The sequence below is a fragment of the Muscardinus avellanarius genome (genome assembly GCF_963383645.1).
Source record: "Muscardinus avellanarius genome assembly, chromosome: X".
In the NCBI taxonomy this organism is placed as follows: domain Eukaryota; kingdom Metazoa; phylum Chordata; class Mammalia; order Rodentia; family Gliridae; genus Muscardinus; species Muscardinus avellanarius.
The window spans coordinates 55,900,414-55,925,345 of record NC_137792.1 but is presented as its reverse complement, the minus strand read 5'-3'; positions in this window follow the sequence as shown (position 1 = coordinate 55,925,345).

Sequence of the window (24,932 nt, the reverse complement as noted above, 5' to 3'; positions counted from 1 at the left end):
TCTCTGATTGCTAATGATGTTGAACATGATTTCATATTTTTATTGGCCATTTGTATTTCTTCTTTTGTGAAGTGTCTAATTACTAGACTGTTTTTAATTGGGTTATTTGTTTTCTTACAGTTAGCTTCTTAAGTTATCTGTATATTCTATATATTAGTCATCTGTTGGAGGAGTGGCTGGAAAAAATCTTCTGTCAGCTCTCTGTTGAGGTTCTTTATAGTTTCCTTTGCTACACAGAAGCTCTTCACTTTAATTACAAATCTTGATACGCTGAGCTTCTTGCTGAGCTGATCAAGAAAGACCTTTCATCAGCCTTCCTGACTGGAGAAAATATGATAAATTGACAAGGCACCTTCAACCATATTGCAAAGATATTTATTTATTCATTTATTTATAATAATGTTTATTGGTGCATTGTAATTGCATATGATAGATTCATAGTGATACATTCATATATGCACATGACATTATTTGGTCTATTTATTTTCTCATAGTTTCTCCATATCTCCCTTCCTCCCTCCCTCTCTGTGCATGACAGTGTGATTCATACATTAGTGATTTTCAGTTGTGTTTCAGTCACTTAAGATTCTTCTTATTTCAGGCCAAATCTTTGGCAAAATTTGATAAAAGTCACAGTGTTGATTTTATGAATCTTGGAAAGCCACATGTTGCTTTTGGTTATCTTAGAAAGTCAAAATGTTTTGTTTTTGTTGGTATGTGTTTTGTTGGTATTTTTAGTTTCAAGGTCAAAATTCAGAAGTTGGCCATTGGTTAATGTTTATACGTGTGGAAGATGATGGCTACATATACATATCCTATCAGCATTTGTGGAGTTTGTGGCAATCAGATATAACCACATTATCACATACTGGTCAATCAAACTTTTAATTTAGTTCAAAGATTATCAGAAAAATCATGCAAAATAAGTGAGTTCAGGAAAAGAAGTCATGTTACAAATGAACAATGCAAATTCATTATTGAGCTGCTCAGTTAATCCTGTAAAGCACTGCCTCCATGGAGGCACTTTTCAAGGCACATGCTCTCTACTGCAGATATTGCCCATGGAAAAATACACTTTCACACCCAGGCTAAGGTAAGTGGTTCATAAATTTCTGAAATTTGGTGGTATCTATTTGCCTATGCATCCAAGCTGGCTGGATCACTCTTCTGGGTCAATATCCTGTATGATACATGACAAGAATAGCAAACAGAAGGAAATAAAGATTAAAAATCCTCCCAGGTTATTTGGGGAGGATCACAGGTCCTCACTTTACCAGTGGCATTAGCTTGGTAGTTCCCACTTCTGGTTGCACATTAGAATCAACTGGGGTGATTTTGTAACATACTCATGACTAGAATCCACACTAGAAATTAGTTCCACATTACTTGAGGTGCGGTTAAGCAGTGATATAATAAAACCTCTCCAAGTGTTTCCAGTGTGCAGCCCCATTTCAAACATACGTCTCTAGATGAATCAATGTCACAGACACTTCCAGTTATTGTGGACTCCATTACAACTCTAACTTCATCTATCATTTTCATATTAGAAGACCCAAGAAACTCAACCAAAAGGCATATAGAACTGATCAACAAATTCATCAAAGCATCTGGATCAATACATATGATTCTTAAAAATTTGGAAGCTTTTCTGTATAACAACCATAAATCCACTGAAATAAAAATCCATAAAACAGGGTTTCCCGCTAAAACTGAAATAATTAGGGATATACTTAACCACGGAGGTAAAAGATCTCTACAAAGAATATTATAAAATACTGAAAAAAGAAACTGAAGAAAATCTTAGAAGATGGAGATACCTTCCATGTTCATTGATAGGCAGAATAAATATAAACAATTTGGCCATACTTCTAAAAGTGATCTACAGATTCAGCACAGTACCCATTAAGTTACCTCATACACATAGAAAAATTAGTCCTTAAACTCACTTGAAAGAAAGAAACAAACAAACAAACAAAAAAAAAAAACAGAATAGCTAGAGTAGTTCTCAGCAACAAAAACCATGCAAGAGGAATCACAATACCTAACTTTAAACTATACTACAAAGCCATAATGATAAAAAAAAAACATGGTACTGGCACAAAAATAGATACATAGACCAATAGAGCAGAATAGAAAACTCAGAAACAAATCCACACACTTACAGCCAATTGATTTTTGACAAAGGGGCAAAAAAGCATACACTGGAAAAAAGACAGCCTGTTCAACAAATGTTGTTGGCAAACCTGGTTAACCATATGTAGAAAAATGGAAATAAATCTCACTTTCTCACCCTGCACAAGAGTCAATTCCCCATGTTTGGGAGGCAGAGACAGGAGGATCGCACAAGTTCGAAGCCAGCCGCACTGGCTTAAGATACCCTGTTTACAAATAAACATATAAAATAGGTCTGGGAGTATAGCCCAGAGGCAGAAGGGCTTCCAGGAACCCCAGAACTGCAAAAAAGAGAGATATAGATAGATAAAAGACTAGGAAATTAGACCAGATCTTGAGACTCCTTGATGAGGGTATAAGTCCAACACTGCAACACAAAGACCCCAAAGGCACAAGAAACTATAAAACAAATCAATACATGGATTGCATTAAACTGAAGAGCTTCTGTACATCAAAGGAAACTATCAAGAACTTCAACCAAGAGCCAACAGAATGGAAGAAGGTTTTTGTCACCTACTTTTCTGATAGAGATTAATATCTAGAATATACAGAGAACTCAAGAAACTCAGCACGAAGAAAACAAATAACCCAATCAAAAATAGGCAAGTACAAGAAAAATCAAGATAGCATCACTGTTTTTGGTATTAGAGAATTCTTTTTAATTTTGAACCCCAAGAAAGAATAAACATTTACAATTGATAGAATCCCATAATAGAAAAGTGGGACTTAAAAAAAAACAGAATGTACTCTGGAGAACATGCCATGAAAGTGGTTATTTAGCTTCAGTTCTAACACATCAGAAGTCTAAAGTAATATTTATACCTATACCAAGCAACGTGTGCATGTATGTTTGTATCACTTTGAATCTCATCATGATGTATAATTACAATGTACCAACAAAATTACAAAAGAAATAAAAACAATTATAGATTATTAAAAATGGGCAAGTGAACTAAATAAACACTTCATAAAAGAAGAAATTCAAATGGCCAATAAATGCATAAAAAAATTCTCAACATCATTAGCAACCATAGAGATGCAAATCAAAACTACCCTGAGATTTCACCTAACTCCAACTAGAATGGCAATCATTCAAAACACAAACAACAATAAATACTGGAGAAAATGTGTAGAAATGGGAATTCTAGGCAAAGGAGAAACCAAAGATGAACAAATAAGGCAACCTAACTGAAGAGGATGGGAAGGGGGAAGAAGAAAATTCCCTAATGTTCATGATGTACTTTTACAAACATTTCAAAGTCAATCATTAAGCCAAACATGAGATAAAGAGAGGAGGAGGAATGGGGTGGGAATTAGGGAAGAGCTCAATGAGTGATGTGTACATGTATACCTCTACCATCTTGTATCCCATTAAGATCTATGACCCGCAAAAAAATAAATAAATAAAAAAAAATCTATGACTACAGCTGGGTGTGGTGGCACATGCTTGTAATCCCAGCGTTAGGGAGGTGAGACCAGAGGATCACAATTCGCGGACAGCCTCAGCTACTTAGCAAGGCCCTTCACAACTCAGTATGGAGATGCAATGCCTCTGGGTTCCATCTCTGGTGCCATTAAAAAAAAGGATGGCATGACTACAATGCACCAATTTAAAAAAGTGTGTGTGTGTGTGTGTGTGTGTGTGTGTGTGTGTGTGTGTGTATTTTGCAAACAACTCAATAGTAAGAAAAATAACCTGAAGAGAACTGGGAAAATGAAACAAATAGACATTTCTAAAAAGGAGCACAGAATATAATTTTGGTTACCAGGAGTTTTGAGGGGTCAGGGAAATAGGGAAGACAATAGTTATTTTATTTATTATATTTTTGTGGTACTGGGGGTGGAACCCAGGGGCATTTCTACCTCTAGGCTATACTCCCAGGCCTATTTTATACTTTATTTGGAAACAGAGTCTCACTAAGATGCTGATAGACTCACCTAGTAGCTGAGGCTGGCTTTGAAACTGTGCAATTCTCTTGTCTCAGCCTCTCAAGCGCTGGGATACAAGCATGTGCCACCATGCCAGGCCAGGAAGAAATAGTTAAAGAACACAAAATTTCAGTTAGAGAGGAGGAATGTGTTCAAAAGATCTATTGTGCATCATGATAAATGTAGTTAAAATTGCTAAGAGGGAAGATTTTAACTGGAAAAAGATAAGTTAGATTATATATATATATATATATATATATATATATATATATATATATTTGCTTAATTTAACCATTTTATAATACACCAAAATATCATTTTTAATATCATAAACATGCAAGATTTGTGCTTAAGAAATTGATCACAGCTAACATATTGTCAGATATTAAATGCTTTATGTATATTAGTTCACTTAATCTTTACAATGCCCAACTCAATATTAGCATTCCCATTTTATGGATAGAGAAACTGAGGTCCTTTTGATAATCTGTCCACAGTCATTAAACTGGCCTAAGTGACAAAGCCAAAATTTCCATATAGACAATTGTCTGTAGATCAAGCAGGCTCAGGAACTTTTCTTCTCCCTCTGACATATCTTTTATTTTCTTTTGTTTTGACCTCTGGCTTTGGCCTCTTTTTTTTTCTTGACCTTAAGTGTTTTCCACATTTTTATATTTATTTTTGCCTTGACCTTGACCCTCTCCTTTCAGAAGCTCTAAATTGTTTTTCATCATGGCTATACTAATTTATATTCTCACTAGCAGAGCACTAGGGCTCTTCATTCTTCACATTCTCACTAATATTTAGATTTTTTTGTCCTCTTGTTGAGGTGAGGTGATATCTCATTGTGGTTTTAATTTGTATGTCTTTAATGATTAATGAGATTGAACATTTTTCACACATCTGTTTGCCATTTGTATGTTTTATTTTGATAATGGCTATTCAGATTTCTAGCCATTTTTAAATTGGATTATTTGTGGGGATTTTGTATTGAGTTGTTTTGTCGGTTGTTTCTTTTCTATTGATTTTTTTCCTTTGCTGTACAGAAGCTTTATAGTTTTATGATTTGTCCCTTTTTTGTTTTCTTCACCTGTGTATTTGGAATCATGTCCAAAAAATTCATTGCTCAGGCCAATGTCCCACATTTTTTCCTAATAATTTCATATTTTGAGTCTTTTCTTTTTGTTTTTTAATTTATTTTCAGGTAATATTTATAACTGGTGAGAGATCAGAATCTACTTTTATTATCCTGCATGAGGATAGCTAGTTTCCTCAACACCATTTATTGAAGAGCTCATTCCTACCCCACTGTGTGTCCTTGGCATCTTTGTAATAAATTAGTTGGCTGTAGGTGTATGGATTTATTTTGGTGATCTCTATTCATTTCCATTCCTCTATATGTCTGATTTTATGCCAGAATCATATTGTTTTGGGCGCCAGTGCTTTATATATTTCTAAATCAGGAAGGCTATTGCCTCCAATGGGTTGAATATATTGAACATAGAGGATTATTAGGGTAGCAAAGCTGCTCTGCATGATACTATAACAATGGCTACATGTCATTATCTAGAAGTATAATTGTGGAGTCATATGGCGACTCTATGTTTAACTTTTTGAAAAACTGTTAATTTGATTTCCTTAGTAACTATACCATTTGCAGATTCCCATCAACAGTATATGATCTCTGTTTCCATGGAATGTTTTTAGGACCAGATCTGACATCTCTAGCTTTCCAGAGGAAGATCTTGAGTGGCTTAAAAGATTTCATAAAGAGACTATGTTTTAAGAAAAGACTTCCTGACCCCTGGCCAGGAAATACTCTTTATATGCTTTCAAAAATCTATCGACCTTTCATTTGGATGTCTTGACATCATTGTAATTTTACTAATATTATTATGACTACTGATGTTTGCTTTATCCACAAGATAGCAATGTTTGTGTAGTGTGGCTCTTGACCTTTCACCTCTCTGTGCCAGTACCTGGCAGATAAAAATAGTTCAAGATTTGTCAATTAGCCAACATGCAAATCATGTTCCTACATTGATAGAGGCCAACCTTAGAACTGAACTCCATGGAAGAGTCTAAAAGTTTAAAAATATAGAACAGTGGGGAAAATAAATAAATTATATTAAAAAGGGACAGAGAATAAAAATTCTGCCAGAAGCAGATTCACATTTTATTATGCCACAATCATATATAATTTGAGAGTAACCTTTTTAAGAAAAAGAATTGTGCTGGAACACAGAATTTCTAGGACCCTCTCCCACTCACACACAAAATCACAAGCCAACAAGTCTCTTTATTTGGAATAAGTAGGTATAAGATTCTGCCAGAACCCCCATCGAGTCCTCATATGAGCCCCACTATGAACCAGTGCCCCTAGATATGGGGTTTCCTGACCAGGAAGGAAGCCATAAGACGGGGTGCTTTATAGCTACCCAAGAAGTCAGCCATCAATAACATCTTCTAGTTCATTATTTTGGGGTTCAGATACCCCCATTAGCTTGCTGTGACTTGCCCCATATTATGGAGTGCTATTCTTTCCTAGCTCCCTAAAGGCACCAAGAAGAAGAAACAGGCCTTCCTTTTGTAGAGAGTAGGAAAGATAAGAAACTGGCAGGATGAGGGTGCCACTTGAAAACAGATAATATACCAGAGACATCACACCTGGCCATGCTGGAAAAATATAGGTACTTGGGTCACACTTATAGCATAAAGGTGCTCAAATCATCCTCTTCCAGTTCTTTCCAGTTCTAGCCATCCAGCCTAGCAGAATGCTTCAATTAACTGATCCCTGCTTAGCAATCACCAATGCTTCATTTCCACTCAGACTAAAGCTGCATCTCCTTGATTTAACAGAGACACATAACACATAGGCCACTTGAAAATAGTTCACTTTGCAGCAATTGGATCATCAATATAATAGACATGCCATCCCTCTGTGATAGTGAGGCCAGATACAAATAAATGACTGGTGAACATCATAAACCCCCCCTATGATGGGGCAACCCAGAGAAAGGAATCGAGTTGATCATGTTTTCATGAAATAGAAATGGATAGAATCTGTTTTGCAGCATTCTGATTTTCAAAAACTTTGGCATCTAAAATGCCTTACCAACCTCTTTTAATGTCAGGTATCTCAGAGATCAAGCTGCTTATCAATTTTTAGTAGAAATATAAGCCTAAAAGGACATACTTCCAAAAGGATTTTTGCGCCTTTCACTAACAGCAAGGCAAAAGATCTCACCATTTCTTTAATGTAGGGCTTGCCTGGAAACCAGCCTTGTCATCTAAAAATAAAAAGAATCATCAAATAACTAGATACATGTAGGGATGGACCATTCAGTGTCAGGCTTTGGAATGATTTCTATAATTTTTCCATTAATGGAACAGATATTTTTTGTACCCATAGTGTTAGGTAACCATCTGATCCCCTTGCAGGAATAGACTATAACTTCTTTTTCTGATATAGAGGTTTATAAATATAGCACAGAATAAGACATGGTCTTTTCCCTCTAGGGTAACAGACAGCTAACCTGATAAATGTTAATTATGACCAATGCAGTAATAGATATGGGCACAGCTCCTGTACCAACATGAAGAAAAAGGACCTGGGTCAGGTAATGGTGGAAGGCTGTCTAGATGATGTGGAATGAAATATAAATAAAAAACAATGCTTATCACAAATCCTGGCAAAGAAGGAAGTGTACTCTAGACTGTTCTATCAAGCTAAAACTGATATTATAGTCACCCCAAAAGCAGTGGCAGGGGAATTTCTGCAAGGAACTTGCCCTTTCAAGATGGAGCAAGTAAGAGTCCAAAGAAAGAAGCACTAAGCAATCACTAAGCCAAATATGAGGAGGGAGGGGAGAAGGAATGGGATGGAATTTGGGGAAGGGCTAAATGAGCGATATGTGCATGTATTCCTCTACCATCTTGTACTCCATTTAAGTCATTGCAATGACTATAATGCACCAACAAAAAATTTTTAAAGGCAGTGGCCTTCATAGTTCAAAGTATGGAAAATATATACAAATATATAAAGAATATCTAAACTACTACATTTGAAAATAAAAATTACTATGAATGCAAAAAATAAAAATAAAAAATAAAAGTTACTGGGGGTGTAGTTCTCAGGTATAAAACCTTTGAGTTCAATCCCCAGTACTAAGCAAAGAAAGAATCACTAAATAACACAGTGATCAATCCAAAATATTTATTAGGAGAATTTATAGAGTGTGACTGTGGTCTATGGGATGAATAATAAGAGAAAAGTCATGTCCTAGGTGTTTGTCCACAATGAAGGATTTAGACTGTGGAGTTTTATTTGAGAATTTAAATAATTTGTTTCAGGTTGGAGGCTAGTGTAGGAACATGTTTGATCTTTAAGTGTTTGAGGCAATATCCTAAAGTTTTTTAGCATCTGGAAATATTCAAAAATCAGGCTTGGTTTTAAGCCTGCAGGGAGAAACATGCAGCTGTATGGGTCACAGATCAGTCAATGTACACTCTGTTTCTCAGTCAGAACAAGAAAAGTGGCAGAGGGCACATGGGACTCTTACAGAGGCAAAGGAAAGTGCACATTCAGAGGCTTGTATATATGAACACAACATGCATGGGAATCTAAAGCTTTAGTTGGAGGGCTAGATTTAGTCTTGCTGATGGGGAAGAAGTAATAGAGGAGGCTGAAGAAACAGGAGTCTAATCATGTGAAGAAGTTTGAATTATTTCAACAATGAGAAACTACTGAAATGCTTCAATTAAGAGAATAACTGGTTAGATTTCCATTCTGAAAATATCTCTCTAGCTTCAGAATGAAAGATGGATTGAAGCAGGAGAAACCTTGATCATTTTTCTCATATGAGCAATAGCTGAAATAGTCTAAGTAAGAGGTTATTGTGGTCTGAACTTAGGTAGAGACAGTGGCAATGCAGAAAAAGATAGATCCAAGAGGTATTTCAGCAGCTATATTCAACAATGCATATAGAAAAAGAACCAGGGCTGGGTATTCCTGAGAAATTAAGTGAGAAATTGGAAGCACAGTCAAAAGATTTCTGCTACCAAAAGGTACAAAGAAGCAAAGTTTAGTAGCAGAAACACAAGTAGCAGGCAATTTTGATACCAGGGAAGGTGTGATCTTGATAACCATTGAGGAGGAGGATCTAGCCAGCAGGAGTTTGAAGAGGTAAAGAATTGTGTCCTCAAATAATATTATTATATTACTTAAGGATAAGAAATATTCTGGGCATGGTGCTACACAACTATAATCCCAGTAATTGGGAGGTTGAAAAGGAGAATCACAGGCTTGAGGCCAGTGTCAGCATCTTAGCAAGGCTCTCAGCAATATGGTAAGACCCTGTTTCAAAATAAAATAGGAGTGGGGGTGTAGCTCATATGCAGAAAGCACTTGGGTTACATCCCAAGTACCACAAAATGTTGAAATATTTAAAAAGAGCAGGGCATAGTGGCACATGCTTCTAATACCAATAATTGGAAGGCTGAGACAAGAGGATTATAATTCATAGCCAGCCTCAGCAACTCAGTGAGGACCTCTGTAGATTAGTAAGACCCCATGTTCAAATTAAAAATAAAAGAAAATAGGGCTGGGGTGTATCTCACAGGTAGAATTCCCATGGGTTATATGCCCAATACATGCATAATAAATAAATAAATAAATAAATATGTAAATAAATAAAAACAACCAGGAGTCAATCACAAATTCCACTACACTGCTTCCATGTAGTCTGTTTCAGTTAAGATAATCTCAAATACAGGAGCAATCCAGAGACCAAAACTGTTCATCAGTATATTCATTTAGAGGAGACAAAGATAGGGCAATATTTAATTCTTGTATTGATCAGACATTCTACCAGGGCTCAGTTGGAAGCTTCTGCTCACTCTGTGGTGTCAGCTGATGAATGGACCAATCTGCATTATTTAAGATGGCTCCAACCACATGTATGATGCCTCAGTTAGGATGGCCAGAAGTTTCCCATTTGGGTGAGGTCAGTAACCAGAATGCATATATATGACTGCAAGGCAGTGAGACTTCTTATGAGGCAGCTCAAGGTTCCCAGAGTGATGTCTCAAAATTCCAGAAATTGTTATATAACAGCCAGCCTATTCTACTGGTCAAAACAGTCAAATATCCTATCGAGATTCCAGAGTAGAAAATATAAATGCTCATGTGTGGGTGGGTGGGAGGGATGTGAAAATCTTTACATCCATCTCTAAATCACCATGAATGCTGAAATGAGATGGGGCAAGTAAGGTGCTTGGCATAGTGTCTGGCACATGGCAATAATACAACACATTAATAGGTGGTATTTTGTAGCTACTAACAAGGTGCAGGCAAAAAAAAAAAAAACATGAACTAGAAAGGTTCTCCATTGTTGTCAAATAATATGGCTTCCCACTAATTCCTAGCATCTAGTCCAATGTCATATTGGAAAGTTTTCTAATTATATTATCCCTTTACAATTCTTATTAAATACTCTACTAAAGAAGAAATAAGGTTGTAGAGAATAGGACCATGTGCAAAAATGTAAATGTTCATATTACAGTGCCCTCACAATTAGCAAGCAGGTGGAAAGAGAGGCAAAGCCCATAGCATATCATGATGGAAGATTTGGGCTCTTTAGAGTCCCTGGTCATCGAGTCTGACATTGATTATGGTCCCAGGATTTAGTGCCAGACCAAAGAGTTGTCCAGAAATTATAAGAACTCCTGGTACCAGAAAGAACCACATGTTATACATGGTGCATGACTTCCTGAAAAAAAATCCTAAACAAATGACTCCTTGAAAATCCCAACACAAGTAAAAAATAAAAAGCTGTCAACCCTGATATATTAAGAAGACAATTCAAGCAGATGCTATTTGTATTTTATTTTTAGACATATTTATTTTTTCCTTCAGACTGATCATAATTTCTATAATATTATTCCTTCTTCTAGGTCAAACAACATCTGCTGTACAAAAAAGAAAATGAACTAATTCATATTGTCCAGTTTACAACTTCCATTTGTATTGTGCCATAGCATGTCGTGCAGTTATTTTATTCACCGTTAGAAGCAGTTGTTATTGTCGATGGTGTCCCTATCCCATGGATTAAGAGGTCCTCAAGCAGATTGTGGCACATTGTTGAGGCTTTTAGTGTCAATAATCTTCAGTAGGCTCTAATATGATAAACTACAATAGCTCCAAATAAAAAAAAATCTGCTTGTCATTAAAACATTATCCTGATTATACCTAGGGATTCCTTTAGAAAGTTACCTCTTACCATGTTTATGTTTCTTCCTGTCTTAGAATTTTTGTAGTTAAATAACAAAGGTAGGGAAAATCTTTGTCCCTAATGACTAGGGCAGGATGCTTTACAGAAAGAAAATAGTGAGCACATTTTCAAGCAACAAGAAGATTACTACAGGTAAAAAGTACCAAAGGAACCAATCCTCTGATCTACTTTCAATTTTATACATATGCTATTCACTCCTTCCTCAAAGAAGGCTTTTCCGCATCGTCATCCTACCTAAGTAATGCCTACATTTCCTTCTGATGTCAGCTCAATTGTCATTGACAGCTGTATCATTCATCTTTTCTTCAATATAATAAAATAACTAAAAACAAGCTTCTCATGAAGATAAGATGTTTATTTAACTCACATTTTTGGTTTTGGTTTTTTAATTATTTTATTTTTTATCTGTGCACTGCAGTCATAGAAATTGATGGAGTACAAGATGTACATCATTCATTCATACCTTCCACAATTCCCACCCTTTCTGTCACCCCTCTCTTCTCATGTTTGCCTTACTGATTAACTTTGATATGTTTGTGAATGTACATCATGTACATTAGAAAATTTCCTTCAGTTAGGTCAACTTATTTGTTCATCTATGCTTTTGTTTTGTTTTTATATACTTTTATTGGTACTTGGTAATTATTCATCATAATAATACATAATATAATGTATACATGCACTTAGCTCTTGGTGTGCTTCCCTTTGTATCTCACACAAATACCCACTTTTCTCGTTCCATACATGCTAGCAAAACTGGTAGTAATGCTTTTATATATTGCCAAAGCATTATTTTAACTGTTTTCTTCCTCAATCCTTATTTTCTCTTTCCAGCTCTTGCTTTTTGAAGATGCAAGTCCAAACATCATGGCAGCTTTCCTGTGGTGAGTGCCACTCACTGACCTTGTCACTCTATGGTGAATATCAATGGTGGGAGTATCTTGTGGAACAAGCAGGTTATATCTTTATATCAGGTAACAGAGAGAGCATCCACGTTTATAAGAAGATACAGGCTTTTTATTTTTTAAATTTTATTGATGGATTGTATTCATACATTATAATGGGATAAAAAACTTGTATAGACATATATGCACACATTGCCCAGTAAGCCCCTACCCAATACCCACCCCATTCCCTCCTCATCCCTCCTTCCCACGCTTGGCTCAGTGGTTGACCTCAATATGTTTAGAAAGTTTCCTTCTTCCCCCCACTTCCATCCCCTCAACTAGTTTGCCTTATTGGCTCCTCTATAGGATTTTCTTTTTCACCTGGATTTCCTCCTATGACCCATTTTGCCTTAGCTTTCACATATTAGGGAAAGCATCCAATTTCTTACATTTTGCGACTGACTAATCTTGCTTATCATAATTTCATCAAGTTCCATTCATTTCCCTGAAAAGATGAAATTGTGTTTTTTATGGCTGAGTAAAATTCCATTGTGTACATATTCCACAGTTTTGTAATCCATTCATTTGCTGATGGACATTTTGGCTGGTTGCAATTTGGCTATGGTGAATTGTGCAGCTATGAACATACATACACATCCATTAGTTTGGTAGTTTGGTTTCCTTTCTTTTGGGTAGATGCCCAGAAGTGGTATTGCTGGATCAAATGGTAAATTTGTTTTCATTCTTCGGAGGATCCTCTATACAGTTTTCCAAAGTGCTTGCACTAATCTGCAATTCTACCAATGTTTAAGAGTTCCCCCTTCTCCACATCCTAGCCAGCATTTGTTGTTATTTGTGTTTTGAATGACTGCCATTCTAGTTGGAGTTAGTTGTAATCCCAGGGTAGTTTTAATTTGCATCTCTCTGATTGCTAATGATGTTGAACATTTTTTCATGCATTTATTGGCCATTTAAATTTCTTCTTTGTGAAATGTCTATTGAGTTTGCTTGCCCATTTTTTATTGGATTTTTTTTAGTGTTGAGTTTCTTAAGCTCTCTGTATATTCTAGATATTAGTCCTCTATCTGAAGTGTAGGTATCAAAAATCTTCCCCCATTCTGTTGTCTCTTGGTTGATAATCTTGACAGTTTCCTTTGCTGAACAGAAGCTCTTCAGTTTCATGCAGTCCCATGTATTGTATCCAATCGCCTTTTAGTTTCTTGTGCCTTTGGGGTCATGTTGAGAAAGTTTTTTATCTGTTCTTATGTGTTGCAGTGTTGGACCTTCAAAGGAACCTCAAGGTCTCTGGTCCAATTTCCAAGTCTTTTATCCATCTTGAATTTACTCTTGCTCAGGATGAGAAAGTGGGATTTATTTCCATTTGTCTGCATATTTTTAAGCAGTTTTACCAACACCACTTGTTGAACAGACTATCTTTCTTCCAGTGTATGTTTTTGGCCCCTTTGTCAAATATTAATTGGCTGTAAGTGTGTGGATTTGTTTCTGAGTCTTCTATTCTGCTACATTGGTCTAGATATCTATTTTTATGTCATACTGTTTTTATTACAATATCTCTGTAGTACAGTTTAAAGTCAGGTATTGTGATTCCTCCTGGATGGTTTTTGTTGATGAGAACTACTTTGGCTATTCTGTTTTTTGTTGTTGTTGTTCCAAATGAATATAAAGACATCTTTTTCTGTTTTCTGAAGAATGATGTTGGTAATCTAATTAGTATTGAATTGAATCTATAGATCACTTTTGGAAGTAGGGCCATTTTGATGATATTTATTCTGCCTATTCCTGAAAATGGAACATCTTTCCATCTTCTAAGATCCTCTTCAATTTCTTTTTTCAATGTTTTATGATTTTCTTTGTAGAAGTCTTTTACCTCCTTGGTTAAGTTTATTCCAAAATATTTTATTTTTTTGTGGGAAATCCTGAGTGGAAGTGTTTTCCTAATTTATTTTTCATTGGTTTTATGGTTGCCGTACAGAAAAGCTTCTGATTTTTTAAGACTGATTTTGTATCCAGACACTTAGCTGAATTTGTTGATCAGTTCTATGAGTCTTTTGGTTGAGTTTGTTGGGTCTTCTAGGTATAGCATCATGTCATCTGCAATTAGTGAAAGTTTGAGTTCTTCCTTTCCTATTTGTGCTACTTTGATTTACTTTTATTGCTTTATTGTTCTGCTAGGGTCTCAAGTACTATGTTGAAGAGAAGTGGTGATAATGAACATCCTTGTTTTGTTCATGTTTTAGGGGGAATTCTTGAAGTTTTTTTTCTCATTTTATATGATGTTGGCTGTGTGCTTATTGTAGATTGCCTTTATGATGTTGAGGTATGTTCCTTCTATTCTGATTCTCTGCAGTGCTTTTAGCATAAATGGATGTTGTATTTTATCAAATGGTTTTTTAGGGTCTATTGAAATGATCATGTGTTTTTTTGTCTTTGGTTCTGTTTATATGATAAATTACATGGATTGATTTTCAGGATTGATTTTCATATGTTGAACAGGTAGGATGAAGCCTACCTGTTCATGGTGTACAATTTTCTTGATATGGTTTTGGATGTACCTGTTCATGGTGTATGATTTTCTTGATATGGTTTTGGATGTGTGTTGCTAGATTTTTGCTTAGCAGTTTGTGTCCAAGTTCATCAAGGATATAGGCCTATAGTTTTCCATCCTTGAACTGTCTTTATTTGCTTTTGGTAGTAATGTGATGTTGGCTTCATAGAATGTATTTGGGAGAGTCCTGTTTCTTTCTATATCACAAAAAAGATTGGAGAGTATCAGGATCAGGTCTTCTATAAAGCTTTTTTAAAATTCACTTGGGAAGCCATCTGGGCTTTTCTTTGATGGCAAGGTATTTATTGCTTTTTCAATTTTTTTTATTGTTATTGGCTGGTTTAAATTTTTTGTCTTTCTGACTTAGTTTAGAAAGGTTGTATTTATCTAAAAGTTGTCCATTTCTTCCAGATATTCAATTTTGTTGGAGTATAATTTTCCAAAGTAACTTCTGGTAATCCTCTTGATTTCTGCATTGTCAGTTGTGGTAGCTCCTTTTATTATCTCTTATCTTCAAATTTTGGGTTGATTCTTGTTTTAGTTAAATTGGCTATTCGTCAGGCTTTTTGATATATTGTTCCTTTTTATTTATTTATTTTTTATTTTTTATTGTTGCATTGTATTTATACATCATGATGAAGCAAAAAACTTGTGTAGACATAAATGCACACATCACCTAGCCAGCCCCTACTCAGTCCCTACCCCACTCCCTCCTCAACCCTCCCTCTCATGAATGACTCAGCCATAAAAAAAAACACAATTGCAGCATTAACAGGTAAATGGATAGACCTTGAGGATATTATGCTAAGTGAGATTAGTCAGTCACAAAAAGTAAGGAATGAGATACTTTTTCTAATATGTGGAAGCTAAGGTGAAAGAGGTCATAGGAGGAACTCCAGATGTTAAAGGAGATCCTATAGAAGAGCAAATAAGGCAACCTAACTGTGCAGATGGGAGAGGGGAGAAGGAAACTCTACTAAGTGCATGATGTACTTATTCATGTTGTGGTCAGGCTTTTCTTATTTTTAATTATTTTTTTTTTACTTTTTTATTTTTTTATTTTATTTATTTTTTATTGGTGCATTGTAATCAGACATGACATTGGAATACAAGATTTCAGAGGATATACAAGCCCACATCATCCAATTAGCCCTCATTCAATCCCCATCCCATTTACCCCCCCCCCGATCCCATGCTTGATTGGTGATTATCTTTGATACATTTGTTTATATACCTCATGAGTCTTAAAGAGGTTCCATAATCCCCCATCCCATCCCCTCTAATTGTTCACCTTAATTGCTTCCCTATAGGGCCCTTTCCACAACTCAAACTCTTCCTGTTACCCCTTTCCTCCTAGATTTTGCTAGTTAGGGGAAGCATCTGGTTTTTATTTTCTTTGATATTTCTCTGTGCATGCTGCATTGCAAGTTCCAATCCCACTCTTGATATCCCCAGTAGAGGCCTGGCCATCTGGAGGACTCTGATCCCAACCTCGCTAGCTCCAGCAACGGCCTTGAATCATGGGAGGCTGTGATCCTGGCCTTGCTGGCTCCCGTACCAGCTTAACCCCTCAGCTAGCTCCAATCCCAGCCTCGGAGGCCCCAGCACTGGCCTTCCCTCACGGCAGGCTCCAATCCCAGCCTTGCTGATCCTGGGACTGGCCTAACCCCTCAGCAGGCTCCTATCCTGATCTCGGAGGCCCCAGCACCAGCCTTGCCTCATGGCAGGCTCCGATCCCGGCCTCGCTGGCCACGGCACCAGCCTTACCACTTGGCAGGTTCTGATCCCGGCCTTGGGGGCCCCAGCACTGGCCTTGCCTCATGGCAGGCTCTAATCCCGGCCTCGCTGGCCCCGGCACTGGCCTAACCCATCGGCAGGATCTGATCCTGGCCGCGGAGGCCCCAGCACCAGCCTTGCCTCACAGCTGGCTTCGATCCCAGCCTTGCTGGCCATGACACCAGCCTAATCCCTTGACAGGCCCCAATCCCAGCCTTGCTGGCCCCAGCACTGGCCTAACCCCTTGGCAGGCTCCGGTCCCCGCCTCGGAGGCGCCAGCACTGGCCTTGCCTCATGGCAGGCTCCAATCCCGGCTTTGCTGTCCCTGTTACCAGCCTCACCCCTTGGCAGGCTCTGATCCGAGCACCCTCTTCACCCAGCAGGTTATCCCACTTTCCCGAGGGTGCATGGTTGTACCATTCTGCCTCAGGTTATTTCTTCAAAAGTTCCAGGTGTATTGCATCAAAACTCTGCCTCCCCTGAGTACTAGCCACTACCATTGGTGCTGCCTCCACCATTTCAAATCTTTCCCAAGCTATTTTCCCACATTGCATGTTGTCCAGTGTTCCTAAGCATACGTGATGGTAGCATTTCACATTTGGGGTAATTTCTTCAGATCAGGGTGGGTTCAATCCAATCTCTGCCTCTCCCAATTACAAGCCTCCACCACCATCGTGGCCACCACTGCCCACACCACCTTCCTCCTAGGTCTCCACTAAACTCTCTCCTTACAGGTGATGTCCAGGATCCTTAAGGATGTAGAGGAGAAGCAGTCCTCTTTCATGGGGAATTTTTCCAAAAGTTTCAGTTCAGTTGGATATGTTTTATCTGCATCTCCAGTATCCTGGCTTCTGCCACGGCCATCTTGACCCCTTTCCAATATTTTTATTTTCTTTTTTCTTTTCCTTATTTTTTCTAAATAAGAGAAGAGAGTATGTGTGGTTTGAGGAAGTTGTGGCTATCAGGCACTCGGTAGAAATGATTTTTTTTTCTTTCCACCCTTCCAAAAGTGGAGTTCAACAGTCTCACTGTTCAGAGCAGATTCCACTGTTCTAAGTGCACCAAACGGCCTGGTGTAGCACAGCAGAGCTGGGTTCCTGTGTACCCGCGGTTAGGTCTCATTTGGTACCGGTCCTCCAGGAACTTGGGCTCGGCCTCCTGCCAGACACCATGCCTTCCAGGGGGTAGGCCTCCCATCCCCCACCCAGGGCCCAGGGCCTTGTGGCCCAGACCTCCGGACCTTCCGGGGGGCAGGTGTGCCCCGCTTGACCCCCACCCAGGGGCCCATGGCCCTGCTGCCCAGCCCAGTCTTTCCTGGGGGAAGGTTTGTCCCACTCGATGGTCAGGCTTTTCTAAAAATAAAAATATAAACGCTTTCAAGAATTCAAGAGGTTGCAGGATAAGTACAAAGGCGTTATGGGAAAATTACCTCATGTACCAATAACCTAAGGACCACCTGTTAGGCAGCAAGTCTAAAAGATTCCACCACTTCACATTAATGTCACACTACTGACCAAGCCTCCAATATGTGAACATTTGGGGTACATAATTAAACCATAGCACCATCCTTTATCCTCTAATCAATAGAAGAGATGAAATCTCCTTTTATATCTCCTTATAAAACAGTGAACTTTTCTTTCTTAGCATTTGTCAGGATTGTAATTTTATTCATATTTGTGCCATCATTTGCTTAATGTATATCTTCCTCATCAAACTAAAGTTTTCAATATAGGAAGCATGTCTGATTAGTTCACCACTATATCCCTAGCACTAGAAAACAGTACTTGGGTACAATGGATTTTAATAATTATTTGATGAATCATCAAACCAATGCTTTTCCTATGTTGGCAAGGAAAACTAACACTAGATGCTGTGAGACACAACCCCTAAATCTTAGTGCCTTAAAACTATAAAGATTTAGTTCTAGTTCACATTTAAATCTATTGTGAATTGGGCAGTTCTTACTAGTGTCTATTTCCCATGTGATGATCCAGGGATCCAGGTTTCCTCTATCTAATGATTCTGTAGTCTCATTCTTTTTATGTACCCAGGGAAATAAAGCAGGATTAGTCAATATTCAACCTATCTTTCTACACTGTCTACCACAACTTAATATCTTTTACAACCATGGGTACCAACAAGAAAGCAAAGTGAATAAATAAACCCATAAAAAATTCTAATCACTTCTCTCACACTTATGCCCTACTATAGCCATTCTTGAACCCAATTAGAGTTAAGAGTTTGTTGTTGTTGTTGTTGTTGTTGTTGTTGTTGTTGGAAATAGGGTCTCTTAAGCCAGAGCGACTGGCTTCAAACCTGCGCCATCCTCCTTTCTCTGCCTCGCAAGTGCTGGGATTATAAGTGTGCACCACCATGCCCAGCAAGTTAAGAGTTTTAAATCAACGGTGTCTTTGTTAAATCTCATTAAAAAAAGATACATGTCAAGAGAATGGAAGAAGCTAATCCAGGTCATATTTCTTGATCAAAAAACTTTACATTGCTTATGATGGACTTATAAAGATTTTAATAATTAGTCCTTAATACCTTACCAAAATCAAGCAAGATATTTGCTACATCTTAAATATTTATGTGGAACTTTGCATTTTGTTCCGAAATACACCTATGGATGTTTTTTTAATTTAAATTATTTTCCACACAGGTAGAACCTTCCTTAATAAGACTCCCAAATCTCAGGAAATTAAAACAAGAATTAATAAGTGGGATAGCATCAAACTAAAAAGTTTCTGCTCATCAAAGGAAATGATCAAGAGTATAAAAAGAAAGCCTACAGAATATGAGATGATCTTTACAAGCTATCCCTCTGGCAGAGGTCTAATATATAAAATATACAAAGAACTTAAAAACCCTTACAATAGAAAAACAAATAACCCAATCAAGAAATGGGCAACTGAATTGAATAGACATTCCACAAAAGAGGAGATACAAATAGCCAATAGATACATGAAAAAATGTTCATTATCATTATCAATTAAGGAGATACAAATTAAAACTACACTAAAATTCCATCTAACCCCAATCAGAATGGCAATCATAAAAAAGTAAAATAACAATAAATGTTGCTGAGGGTGTGGGGAAATAGGAACTCTTCTACATTTTTTCTAGGATTGCAAACTAGTCCAGCCACTATGGATATCAGTATGGAGAGTCCTTAGAAACTGAAAATGGATTCACACTATAATCTGGCTATATCACTACTGAGTATCTTTCCAAAGGGTTGAAACCAGAGAACTAAAGTAATATATGCATACCCATGTTCATAACAGCACAATTCACAATAGTCCAACTATGGAACCAACCTAGATCTCCATCAACAGATGAATGGATTACAAAATTATTGGAAATAAACGCAATGAAATTCTATGAAGCAATAAAGGAAAACAAAATTAAATCATTTTCAAGAAAATAATAGGACCTGGAGAACATTATGTTAAGTGAGATTAGCCAATCACAGAGAGTGAAGGGTCATTTTTTTTTTAATATGTGCAGGATTGGGAGTAATTGAGATACAAAAGAGACTCTAGATGATGATGAAAAACCTCAGGTAAGCCATGGAGAAGATATAAATGTAGGGGTGGAAGAAGACTTATGGTCATTAATAGAAATAACTACCATAGACTATGTGTAAACATGTGAATATATACCAATGCCAATCTAGGTAATCCATATTGGAAAAGAAGGAAATGGGAAGGGGGAGCACCAAGAACATGTGCATGTATGTCATTGCCAACATAATTTACATTATGATGTGAGATTATAATGCACCAATAAAAACACAAAAATAATAAATAATAAAAAAAAACTTTAGAAAATAAATAAATAAATGAAATTATGTTCAAGTAAATTTCTGAATCCAGTGATTGTTCCAGGAAGATGCATTGCCTTTATCAAATGGTTTTAGAGGCTGCTTGGCATGCATGCAACATTTTGAGCAACACAGCCTTCTAAGCCCTGAGAAATTGTGTTTTAAGTGGACCACAATAGAAAGAGAACAGCAGAGATGCCCCCTCAATATCCAGGACCCTGTCATAGTTTCTTTTGATCGCTAAACAAAGTACCACAGACATGGTGACCCAAACAATGGAAATTTGTTTTAACCAAATTCTGGAGACTAGAAATTTGAAATCAAGATGTGGGCAAGACACGTTTATTTTGAGATCCCTCTCCATGGCTTGCAGATCACTGCATTTTCTCAGGGTCTTCAGATGAACATTTTTGTATGCCTGTGTGTAAACCTCCTTCTCTTCTAAGACTGTCAGCCAGATTGGATTAAGGCCTGCCCATATAACTTCATTTCACCTCTCTAAAGGCCCTATTCACAAAATACAACTGAGGTACAGGGATTTAAGACTTCAATATATGAGTTGAATGGGCCACAATTCAGCCCATAACAGACCTCCAAAATAATCTGAAGAGTACTAATACAAGAAAAATTGCACAGTTAATTTATTGCAAGAAACAAATGGCCCTTTCCTTAATACATACACATGCACATCCAGCCATTCTTTTGCAGGTTTGAATTGAAAGAATTTTGATTTCGGGTATCTTTACTCTACATACTGGCTGTGGAGGAGTTTTGTGCTTTGTGGCATTGTTTTGTAGTTTATTTTGCCATGGCTGCTGCATACCTCAAGTAATAAAAAGGATCTGAATTATAATAATTTTTCTTCTCTCTGTCACTCACATTGCCCCAACTTACTTGTCAAGCTTTTAAGGAAAAATTACAATTATACACACACTTTTTTGCAGATACCTGCCACCCTTCTGTTTATTTTTTCTGATAAATATGTTCTTTCCCCTAGAATTCTATTCAAGTGCCAGGCTGTGATAGATTCTGGTGCCTGTCTTGTCTCTATGTTACATGACAGCCCTGTGTGCATAAGAGGCCTGCCCCTTCAGAGAGTTGTGCTCAGAACTTGATCTCTCCACTCCTCTTCCAGCCAGCACTCAGCAGCTGCTGAGCAAAAATTGGTTTGGGAATGCCAATGTGACAATTATGCAGATATCTGGGAGGACCCAGAGCTCTGGTCTCAGCATTGTCTTACATTCCTAGGGAACAAGAACCATTTGTGTGCTTCATTTTTCCTTCTAAATGGCTTAGCACATTTTCTGGTATATGACAGATGTTCCATAGAGATGTTTGGACATGAGTAAATAGCTTCATATCAACAACATTCTCTGTGATACCTATGCCACCACTGGGGCAAACACCATGGGGACAGAACAATGGCTAATATTCGGTCTGGTCCTCAAAGTGTAACATGAAGCTGAGCTACACATAACTAGAACAAAAACAGACAATCCTGAGGCCAATCTCAGCACAGTGTTTCTGCAAAGAGATCATAAATCTAACTCCATAATGCTTTGAAGCATAAATCAGGACGTTGTTAAATGACTTTAGAAAGTGGGAGAAGAGAGTAAGGGATGGGCAAGGAGGAAAATACAACCTGTGACATACAATAAAATATCCTCAAACACCTCTCTCTGCCTTTCCATCCCAAACTTACTCTTTCTGGTAACTACTTATAACATCACTTTCCCTATCTTCATTCTAAACTTAATAATCAGCTCTCACTCAGCCTTCAAGGTGCTCCAGCTTTAATTCCATTTTCTCCTAAGATCTGCTTAATTTGTATAGACTGCTGCACAGTTTGATTCACATATTGAACCATTGAGCCTTTACCTTGGTTTCCATGGATGCATCATAAGGAATTCCACAGTTAATAAAAAATAATCCTTTGTTCCCATCATAAATAAATGAGATACTTTGTGAGAGTCTTCTAGAAATTTGAAGAAAATTTCAGAAAGAAAGGAGAGAGTGAGAAGGAATACCTAATAAGGAGGACAGAAGTCCATATTTTTCCTCTATCTTCTATGATGCTTCCTCTTACAATTTGAAGCAAATAATTTCCAAAGAGACCTCCAAGGTGGCCCCAGTGCTGTATCTTTGTATCAGCGCATTTGCTTAATCCTATACTAAGAGGTTGGGACTGTGCCTAGTGGCTTACTTCTGAAGAGACATAGAATGGCAAAGTAACAGGATATTAGTTCTAACACTATTTCATTAAAAAGTTAAAGGTTTTATATACTTAGGATATGAAAAAAATCAACTTCAATTCTGTTCTCTCACTCATGCCCTTTCATGCATCTTTTGTGTTCTAGACAGCTAGCTGTCATGCCACAATGTAGCCATTTGAAAGAGCCCATGTGAGTATATTCAAAAGCAATCCCCCCACAGCAAACCAGATGTAAGATAACTGCAGCTCCAACTTCTCTCATGACTGTAACTTCATGAAAGCCCTGAGCTAGAGGACTCAAATAAGCTCTATACAGATTCCCTGTTCACACAAACTGTGAGATAACTGTGTTTTACATTGCTAAGTTTGGGGGTGATTATGTTATATGACAATAGATGAGTAATACACAGCTGAAGCTTCTACATGTTTCTCTCTGACTCAAGTAGCAGTGATGCTACTGAATTTGGTGGTCTAGCCAGCATGTAAAGGTGACTTCAGAATACACACTCATCCTTACTTCATGTCCAGATGTCATTTTAAAATAATATAGTAAAAACAATGAAGCTGGTACTCCCCAGAGAAAATCGTGGGACCTTTATAACTGTTACAAATTTCTGCCTCAAAAATCCCAGACCCATATGCAAATGTAAAGTTCAACCTTTGATAAGCTATTTGATTTCCCTTTTAGTTAATAAGGTGAAAATACATCATTTTACACTCAGACTAAATTGCTAAAATGTAAATAGATATGTAAGAACAGGAAAAGGCACTCATTCTCTTCTAGCATCCTGAAGTGGGGAAGAAGAAACTTCCCATCTTCTGCAACCTGAGTGGAAATGAAAGGGTGGAAGGAGGAAGGAGGAAGAGAAAACAAAGAGAAGTCTCCCAGGAGCACCCAAACCAGCCACCCCTAGCAGCTGAGGATATCAAGAGAAACAGGGCCCCATGATTCCTTGGGAAGAGGTGGAAAAGGGGGAAGGATACTTGCATTTTTTCAATATCTGTTTGAAATTGTGCTTCTCAACTTGAAGCTTAAAAATATCAAGGAGGACATGGGTAAGTTTCAAAGGGCCTGGAGATTCCTGACACATGGCAAAATTCAACTGTGTAAACAAGTGTATGGGTGTGTGTATATAGGAGTTGTTGATACTTAGTTACCTATGTGGGTAACAGAGGAGAATGGGTGGGGGAATATAAGTGCCTCTGTATGTGTGTAGGGTACTGTGGTATAGGAATTAATGTGTGTGAGAGAAAACAGATAAGGAAATATATGTATTTGTGCATGTGAGTGTATGAATGAGGGTAGTGTATAGGTGCCTATGAACATGTGAGAGAAAAGTAGTGAGGGAAATATGTACCTGTGTGTGTGTGTGAACAGTTATATAAACCTATACATGTGAGATAGAACAGATAAAAGGTATATATGCAACTGTATCTGTATATATAGTATGTATGTAAATAAAGTAATTTAGGTATGTGTATAAATGTGTGTATATAGGTACCCAAAATTGTGAAAGAGAAAGTGAATGAATAAATTTTATACATATTTATATATATGAATATATATATGAATATATGCATACATATCTTGTGAGAGTGGCTGACAGGTGTAACATTTAAAGGTATATGCATATATATACATATGAATATGAAGGTTAGGGTGAATGTTTTAGATGTATGAATATGTGTGAGAAAGATAGTGTGGGGGATTGCATATGTATTGTGCATGCATGCTAGTACCTAGAGATGAAGGAGTGGATATATAGATGTGAGTGCCTAAGAGGTAAAGATGTATACATGTATGTCAGGTAGAGAATGTATAGTATTCATGTGTGTTTATGTGAGTCTACAAGTGGGGATACATATACAAATATGTGTATTTGAGGATATGAGTGAGGAGAGTTTTTATATACATTTGTGATAGTTGAGTGTACGAGTGACTGGGCTATAGTCACATGAATGCAAATGTATGTGTTAATGAAATATATATGCACATATGTATGAGTGTATAAATGTATAAATGAGAGTATATATGTACAATGAGTGTGTGTGAATGTGTTTAGGAATTATATATGTACATATGGGCATCAGTATATGGATGAGAAAGTTTCATATAAATATGGATGAATTTATGTATAAGTGAGAGAGTATGAGTTTTGGTATGTAAGTATATAAACAAGTGTCTTGTATATATATCTCTGAGTATTTGGGTGAAGGATGTATATATAAATGTGTGTACATGTTTTTTAAACATATAAATTTTAAGAGTTTATAT